This window comes from Gavialis gangeticus, unplaced genomic scaffold (assembly GCF_001723915.1).
Source record: "Gavialis gangeticus isolate Ggan-Ray unplaced genomic scaffold, GavGan_comp1, whole genome shotgun sequence".
Classification (NCBI taxonomy): domain Eukaryota; kingdom Metazoa; phylum Chordata; order Crocodylia; family Gavialidae; genus Gavialis; species Gavialis gangeticus.
The window spans coordinates 86851594-86861159 of NW_017729025.1; the positions used below are offsets into that span (position 1 = coordinate 86851594).

General features: G+C 46.6%; 1 protein-coding gene across 2 annotated transcripts in view; it reads right to left on the bottom strand.

Moving 5' to 3' along the window:
- Positions 1-8811, bottom strand: part of PTGR2 (prostaglandin reductase 2) — a 27433-nt gene extending 18622 nt beyond the window's left edge. The window contains exon 1 of one of the 2 annotated variants that reach the window (XM_019519095.1): positions 8741-8811. The gene's annotated coding sequence lies outside the window, so the exon portion shown is untranslated. The remainder of the gene's footprint in view (positions 1-8740) is intronic. The other variant, XM_019519098.1, reaches the window with a different exon arrangement.
- Between the last annotated feature and the right edge of the window lie 755 nt (positions 8812-9566).

Below are 9566 nucleotides of genomic sequence, written 5' to 3' on the forward strand. Positions count from 1 at the left end.
GTTATTTAAAACACTGAGGGAAAAAAAATCTATTAAATCCTGTGTATGGGTCCAAAAGGCCATAGCAGTAGAGTGCTTAAGGTATCTACGTTAATTCCAGAAAGCATAAGTTCAGACTGCACTTTGGACTTGGGCTGTGGCTGTTATTAACATATAAAAAGGTACCTGATCTTTCAGTCTTTCCATATTACCACACTGTGTACCACTGGCAACACATACTTTAACCATGCTTGTCCAGTGAACCACTAGTGTTTGATGAATGTCTGACCTTGCAGTAGGCCCAATATGAATCGTAATATCCTAGTGGTCTCCTAAACAACAGCCATAGTTTGACGCACAGCTGGCTACTGACAATAGCATCTCTCTTGTTTCTTGAGGTTAGAGAACCCTGGAGAGGAAAATACAGAACTTACTGACTATCCTGTTGGTATGGCTGGTGATGTGATATTGATTACAGAGCAGAGCACGCAAGGAGTAGGAAATCAGCTTTGCCTATTTTGTGTCTATGGTACCAATATAATGCTTATGATGATGGTGTCAGAGCAGGGTATGGGGTTTGTGGGAGGGTGGTTTGTGGAGGGGCATGGCTCTGTGTGGGGGGGACGGTGCGTGGGGGAGGGTTTAGTGTGTGGTTGCAAGGGTGGGTTTGTGTGTACAGTGAAGCGTGTTTGAGGATGGGTGTCTGTGTATGGGGGAGGATTGTGAGGGGGTATATGTGGTATGTATGGGGTGTTGGGGGTGTGGGGCCCTCCCAACAAACTTCCCCCCCATAGCACACAGCTCCTCCCACCAGTGATGGCAGCAGCAGCAGCAGCATCAGGCCCTTGGGCAAGGAGAAGAGCCAGGCCGGTCCACCTGTCGCTGGGGGATGGAGACCCAAAGCCCTGAAAGAAGTGGGTGACCTGGAGGAAGAGCAAGCAGGAAGGGACAACAGGGGAGGTGTTCTCATTCTTCTTGAGAAATCAGGACAATCAACTAGTTACCTCAGGTGCTTGTACACAAATGCACGGAGCCTGAGAAACCAGCAGGAAGAACTGGAAGTCACCTGCATAGTCACAGAGCTGCCATGATTGGAATAACATAGACTTGGTGAGATAGCTCTCATAACTGCAGCATGGTCATGGACGGGTACAAACTTCAGGAAGGACAGGCAAGGAAGAAAAGAAGGAGTTGCACTTTATGTAAAAAAGCTGTATGATTCCTCGGAGGTCCAATATGAAACTGGAGATAGGCCTGTTGAGAATCTCTGGGTTAGGGTCAGAGGGGACAGCAACAAGGATGATGTCGTGATGAAGGTCTGCTATAGACTACCAGAACATGAGCAAGTGGTGGATGAAGCTTTCTTCAAACAGCTAGCAGAAGTTTCCCAATCACAGGCCCTCGTTCTCATGGGCGACTTCAAATCACCCTGACATCTGCTGGGAGGATGATACCACAGTGTCCAGGCAATTGAGGAAGTTTTTGGAAACTACTGGGGACAACTTCCTGATGCAAGTGCTGAACCGGTCAATGAGGGACCATGTTCTTCTTGACCTGCTGCTCACAAACAGGGAAGAATTGGTGGGGAACGTACTAGTAAAGAGCAACTTGGGCAGCAGTGACCACGAGATGATTTGAGTTCAGGAGCCTGAGAAACTGAAGGATGGAGAGCAGCAGAGTAAGGACCCTGGACTTCAGAAAAGCAGATTTGAACTCACTCAAGAAACTCACAGGCAGGATCCCCTGAGAAGCCAGACTGAGAAGGAGAGGTGTCCAGGAGAGCTGGCTATGCTTTAAAGAAGCCTTACCGGGAGTGCAGGAACAAACCATCCTGACATGAACGACACGTGCCGCCAGAGGCTGGGGGACACAGCAACCACCCGCAGGCGGTGGTGATGGTATCCGCAGCGGCGGCATGGCAGTCGTGAGCGGGGACTGCCCACAGGCTCTCACAGCAACATCAGCAGCAAGGGTGGGCCAAGTGAGCGGCCACAGAGGTCTTGGTGGCGTGGGGGGTAGGGGGGGTGTGCTGAGCGGCAGGCAGGGACTGCCTGCAACTGCTGTCAGCGGTGGTGAGCAGCAAGTGGGGATCGCCCACAGCTGCGCTGGTAGCAGGGGCAGGGGGCAGCGACCACCCACAGAAGCCAACACCAGCTCTGGTGGCGGCCAATCTCAAGGAGGGTATGTGCCCCCTATGCCCCTCCTACGCGTCTATGCATCCTGATGTGCAGGAAGACTAGCAAGTATGGCAGAAGACCAGCTTGGCTTAGCAGGGAACTCTTCAGTAAACTAAATCACAAAAAATGAAGCTTATAAGTGGAAACCTGGGCAAAACTACTAGGAAGGAGTATAAAAGTATTGCTTGGGCATGCAGGGATGAAATCAGGAAGGCCAAAGCACAACTGGAGTTGCAGCTGGCATGGGACATGAAGGTTAACAAGAAGGGTTTCTACAAGTATGTCAGGAACAAGAGAAAGATCAGGGAAAGTGTGGGTCTCTTTACTGAATGGGGACGGCAACCTAGTGACAGAGGATGCAGAAAAGGCTGAAGTGCTCAATGCCTTTTTCACCTCAGTCTTCACAGGTAAGGTTAGCTCCCAAATTACTACACCTGGCAGCACAGGTTGGGGAGAAGGTGAGCAGCCAGCAGTGGTGAAAGAACAGGTTACAGACTATTTAGAAAAGCTGAACATCTGCAAGTCCATGGGGCCAGATGGGATGCACCCAAGGGTGCTGAGTTGGCCAATATGACTGCAGAGCTGCTTGCCATGAGTTTTCAAAGATGATGGCCATCGGGAGAAGTCCCAGATGACTGAAAAAGGGCAAATATAATACCCATATTTAGGAAAGGGAAAAAGGAGGATCCAGGGAACTACAGCCTGGATCCTCAGTCCCTGCGAAAATCATGGAGCAGATTCTCAAGTCATCTGTTTCTAAGCACTTGGAGAAGAAGGTGATTATGAACAGTCAGCATGGATTCACTAGGGGCAAGTTATGCCTGACCTACCTGATTATCTTCTATGATGAGATGACTGGCTCTGTGGATGTGAGGAGACCTGTGAACGTGGTATACCTCGATTTTAGCAAAGCCCTTGATATGATCTCCCACAATATTCTCACAGGCAAGCTAAGGAAGTACGGGTTGGATGAATAAACTAAGGTGGATAGAAAACTGGCTGGATCATTGGGCTTGAAGGATAGTAATCAATGGCTCGATGTCTAGTTGGCAACTGGTATCAAGTGGAATCCCCCAGGAGTTGATCCTGGGACTGGTTTTGTTCAGTATCTGCATCAATGACCTGGAAGATGGGATGGAGTGCACCCTCAGCAAGTTCGCCAATGACACCAAGCTACGGGGAGTAGTAGATAGGGTGCAGGGTAGGGTTAGGATTCAGAGACATCTAGACAAATTGGAGGATTGGACCAAAATAAATCTCATGAGGTTTAATAAGGACAAGTGCAAAGTCCTGCACTTTGGACTGAACAATCCTATGCACCAGTACAGGCTGTGGGGACTGCCTGCAGCTGCCGTCTGTGCAGGCAGCAATTTTGCAGCAAAGGACCTGGGAGTTACAGTAGGCTGAACATGAGTCAGCAGTGTGCCCTTGTTGATAAGAATGTTAACAGCATACTAGGCTGCATTGGTAGGTGTGTTGCCAGCACATCAAGGGAAGCAATTATTCCTCTATTCAACACTGGTGAGGCCACATCTGGAGTACTGTGTCCAGTTTAGGCCCTCCAACTACAGAAAGGATGTGGACAAATTAGAGAGAATCCAGTGGAGGGCAATGAAAATGGTGATGGAGCTGGGGCATGTGACTTCTGAGGAGAGGCTGAGGGAACTGGACTTATTTAGTCCAGAGAAGAGAAGACAGAAGGGATTTAATAGCAGGCTTCGACCAGCTGAAGGGTGGTTCCAAAGAGGATGGAGCTAGACTGTTCTCAGTGGTGACAGATGACAGAACAAGGAGCAACGGTTTCAAGGTGCAGCAAAGAAAGTTTATGTTAAATATTAGGAAGAATTTTTCCACTAGGAGGGTTGTAAAACACTGGAACAGGTTACCCAGAGAGGTTGTAGACACTCCATCCTTGGAGGATTTTAAGACCTGACTAGACAAAGCCTTGGCTGGGATGATCTAGTTGGGGATGGTCCTGCTTTAAGCAAGGGGTTAAACTAGATGATCTCCTGAGGTCCCTTCCAACCCTAATTTTCTATGATTCTATCATGCACGGTTCACATGCAGTTCCCAGGACACACGTACTACCTGCGGGAAGCCCCGTACAATAGACCTGGCAGTCTTCCCCACTCCCTGCTGCCATGTGTAGCTGTCAGGTCTCCACCAGGAAGCAGGGGATGGGGCTCCCTGCCACTTTCACCAGAGTCCCATGAGCTGTAAGTGGCAACAGGGAAGGCACACAAGCACTGGGAGCTCCATGTGAGCCCTGCACAATAAAGGTGGTCTGGCCTGGCTCCACTCCTTGCCACCATGTGCAGCTCCCAAAACTGCCTGGAGCTGTGTGCCACCTGGTGGCTGTGCCTGTGAGGGCCACAAACAGACCACTGCCTGCTGCTGCTGTTACCACCGGTGGCAGGGGTTGTGCACCATGTGGGGGAGCATGGTTTACCGGAGAGGGGGTCCCACACCCGCCCACATTCCCTCACATCCCTCAAACACCACACACACCTATGCCCAGCTCACCTGAGCTCTGTGCTCCCACTGCACCACTGAGCATGGGCCCCGGGCTCCCACCAGCCCCAGCACCATGCTTCTGCCCAACTGCAGCTTCCCTACCTGGTGCTTGGAGAAAGTGCTGTAGCAGGGACATGAGATGGGGCCACTGGAGGCTAAGGAAACTGAGCAGGTCCTCCAGTGGCTGCAGCAGTGGCAGCAGCAGCCCCATCCAGAAGCTGCGTGTGCTTCCCACACGAGGGTGGGAGTGAAGTGTGGGGACTGAGTGGGGTACAATTAATTGGTGGGTGCCCGCAGGCCAGATGAAATTACCTGGTGGGCCAAATCTGGCCCACAGGCCATATTTTGCCCATCCCCGTGTTAGAAGAATTGTAAGTAATCAGGTAGAGCCTGAGACAAGCAGCCACCCCACCAAGCCATACATCTCTAAATATTTTACTCTTTCTCTTGGCCTCACATATCTCCTCTGCTTGGCTGCCCAGTGGTCCAATTTCCCCTTCAGTCAATTGAAGGCCAGAATATTAGTCAAAGATTCCCAGCAATATGTATACAGTATTTACTCAAATTGAAGATGAGTCCCCCTCCTTGCCTCACCATTTAATATGGGGGGGAAACCTCTCATCTTGGAATTGAGTATGAGGTAGTGGGAGAGTGGCTGTTGCTGTATAGCTCAAGCTCCAGCTCTGGCCCCAACTTGGGGTCAAAGTCACAGCTGTCCCCCATCGTTTACATTTGCTCTGGGTCTGGCAGGGCTCTGGTGCCACTCCAGCCGGGGGCATGGAGCACATTTTCAGACCCAGCCCAGTAACAGCTGCTGGAGCAGGAGCTGTCCAACCTGGCCCCAGAGCAGGGAAGAGGCTACACAAGGTGGGGTGAAAAGAGGTGGAGGGAGCAAGCAGCAAGGGGGACCAGGCAGAAGGGGGCAAGAAGGTGCCAGAACTGCAAGCAGGGGCAGATAGTAAGGGTAAAGCTGCTTGACAACCCACCACCTGCCCCTCACACTACTGCTTTACCTGCTGCAGTAGTGTGCAGGGGAGAGTGAATTTAAGACAACCCTCCAATAATTTGATTCTGTACATGAAAAACTGTAACAAATTTATACAATTTTCTATGCACAGAATCTAATTATTTTGGAGTCATTTTAAATGCAGAGCCACCTCGGATTCAGGTAAGTACTGTAACATGGAGTGTGGGGTTAATGTGCATCAAGAGTGATTTAGCCAGTGTAATTCACTTCCTTTCTTTCCCTAATTGTTGACCAAATCTAGCGATGTTCAGATTCTGCTTTGAAAGGTTCTTCCTTACATATGTACTAGGACAATTTTATTTTCCTGTGCAGCAGTCCAGCCAGAAAACAGATATACTGAACATGGTTAGTAGACTAGAGTGGGAAATGTAGAATCATAAACTGTGCATGACTGCCAAAAACTGCAATTCTGCAGCTATATACATACCATTTAAGCATGTAAAGCAAAATACAACTAATGCCTAAGTGACTTGCTTAAGGTTACCTATAATATCAATTGCATAGCAGGGAATGGAACCCAGGTCCTCCAGATTTTAGGCTAGTACCAGTTACTACCCTTTCTTCTCAGGAAAACAGCTATGAAAACAAAAACATTTCCAAAAAAAATTATTCACTCAGCTCCTCCCTCACAAATGAAAGACCACTGCTAAAATGGGTATCGGAGCTTTCCATAACATTTTTTTCTTCTCTAGCACAAGTGAATTTGCTTTGCATTGACTGACATTCAATTGCAAATGATTGTTAAGATGGATTTATACTCCAGAAGCAAATAGAATAAAATAAAAAGAAGAAAAAATGGGTGGAATTCTGGCCTTATTTCAGTTGAAGAATAACAATGAACAGCAAATATAAAAACTATTTTTTATAAAACTTAAAAAAAAAAAGGCAAAATGGGGGGTTCCATTTATTTTGATAGGTAAGAATTCACCCCATGAAACCTTTGCAAAATGTTTATAATCGTAGGCCCCTACTACGTTACATATATCATGCAATTAACTGGTTAATCACACAATAAATTTAAACCGGCCATAGGTGCAAAGTAATTATTACATGATAAAAATGACTATCCAGCTATAGAGAACATGCAAGCTATAAAGTTAGTGCTTGAAAATGTGCAACAACTCTATAGCTAGTTCTCTCCAGCTTTAATTTGAACATGTAACAGGTCCCTTAATCATACAACCATTACACATACAGTTTTACTCGCATGCATCATTTCTCAGAACTCAGTATCAGGTAGCATGAACCCCAAAATGAGGGTCTGAAAATAAATTAAATTAAAAACATACATATCAGTAAAAAGCAACAGTTTGTTTAAAGATTCTTCTATAACGATGACAACACAAACAGTACTGCACTTACATATATGAACACCAGGCAGCACAACTACCTGGTTTGCTTCAATTAGTCAAGGTACACGATGTGCAAATGATAAACATCAGTAAGAGAGAAAAATAATAGATATTAAAACGTTTAGTTTGAATAATTTGATATACTTTTGTCGTTTCCATTAAAAAAATTAAACACACTGAAGGTCCTATTCTAACATCAGCATAAATTGCAACCATATTAATAGAAGGCAGAATAGGCCTCAAAACATGTATAATACTATATTAAAAATACTTATTACATTGAACAATCCAAGATGAAGGGACACACAAGTGAGATACAGTTAAATAAAAGGTAGATATGCCAGTGACAGCAACATACAAAAACAGCACTCCGCTAAGGACTCCTATTTAAAATATGTTTTCAATATGAGATAAGAGACAGCAGCAGTATGAGGCAATTTGTGTGTCATGCTCTAGAAAGAAAGGAGATAATACATTGTCAGGCCCTTGCATTAGCAGCACATTTTTTCTGAAAGGAAAGTGATCAATCAGATCCAGAAATGAGGAAGAATTTTACACCTCTAACTCTGTTTTCCTGAACTTTTCATCTGAATTTCAACACTGAAAAGGGCTGGAAGCCTCTATTCAAAATTCACTGAGTCTGCTCTACCAAAAAACCTCACAGTGATGGATGTGGTAGAAACCCAATTAAAAAAGAAAAAGCCCAACATCTCACTGACTTGCAGGACTAGTATAAAGTAAATGTGTTCCTATTTCTATACTCATCTGAACTCCGTAAAATGTTAACCTCTCCAAGCACCAAGTGCATTAAGACAGACAGACAAACATCATTTTTTTTGGTTACACTGGGTATTATTTTGCTGGCATTAATAACCAATTCAACTTGGTAAGGATCTCCTTTCTCAGTTTCTCCAAGTATATACACCTTTGAAGATCTGGGACACAGTCTCTAGAAAGTCAGACTAGATGTTCGTGATTATGCCTTCTGACCTTATAACGTATGGAAATGTTCATTGCCAATTTTGTGTTACATAAGCTGTCTTCATTATTGAGTTAACCCAAATGTAAATTGTTTGAGTTCAAAGAAAAATCATAGAATCATAGAAAATTAGGATTGGAAGGGATCTCAGGAAAAAGGAATCCAAGGAGAATGAATTTAAATGGCTGATTTAAATACCTAAAGTTCTTGAAAACAGGAGTCCTGTTGCTGTTCCCATCCAATTTAATGATGTGTGATTGAACAAATGGCATCACTGTATATATTTAAGACCTTCTCACATAGGTGGCCAGAGAGGATTGGATACGTTGGTGACTGAAGTGTCATTGTATAACAGCTGTCACAGTAGAGCATAATTATGGAAATGGATATTTATTTCTCAATATAGCATTTATTCCAGGCTACAAGAAAGGAGCGTATGCCCAAAAACTTGCAAATAATTTTTTTTGCTATTTTTTCGTTGGTCTAATAAAAGGTATCACCTCCGAACCAAGAGTGTTGTATTTCTTTCTGTCCCAGACCAACACACCTACAAAACAGATCCCTGTCTCCAGAGCAGTATATGTCCTATTGCTACCAGCAATCAGGACTCGTGGAAGAGGTAGTATCTTTTATTAGACCAACTAAATTTCTTCAAAAAAAGTTTCTTTATTTTGCTACTTCTACCAAGCATTTTGCTATTGCTACCACGTACTTACCCACGCGCCGCTGCCGCCCCAGCCCCTACTTGCCCTGCACAGGCTCCTTCCCCAGCTTGCACCGCTCCGGGGTAAAGGTCTCACTCGGCTCCTTCACAACAACTCGCTACTACTCCCACAGGGCTGCGGCCGGACGGCGGCACGTGACCCCTGGCCCCGCCGCGAGGGGGCGCCAGGAGGCTGCCGGCGGACGCGGCGTTTACGTCACAGCCTCGCAACCCCCAGCCGCGCGCAGTGTGTGGGGGCGGGACTGGGAAAGCGCCGGGTTAGGCTCACGTCACGCTCAGCGCCCCGCCTCCCGCGGGGTGCCGGCGAGTTGCAAGCGCGCAGTCCACACTCGCTTAACCCGCACCGCCAGGAACTTTGCTCCCTTACGTCGTTCCGTGTGCGCACGCGCCGGCTTCTTAAAGGCGCAGTGAGCTGACGGGTGGGTGCGGAAGGTCAGTGTCCGTCCGCCTGAGCTGGGTTCGTTGTGAAGCACAGCGTTGATTGGGACACGGCAGTTTCCTGGGGGGCCCCTCTGGGAGGGCTGGGGTCTGCAGCCAGACAAAACCCTAATCAAACTGGTGCTCTGTTCTTAGCATCAGATATTTCATGTGGGGTCAGGGGCTTGGACAGTCTGTAGGATCCCAGAATCAAAGGCCTTATCCCAAAACAAATCCAACAGTGCCGCCCTTCCTTATTTTCTGCCTGGCTTCAGACTAACCTGGTTATGTTATATAAATTGGGAAACAATCAATTGCGTCATTTAATTGTAGAAGAAAGGGGCTGTGTAGTTTCATATTACAGATATGATATCAGAAAGCGATGTTGCACGTCCCT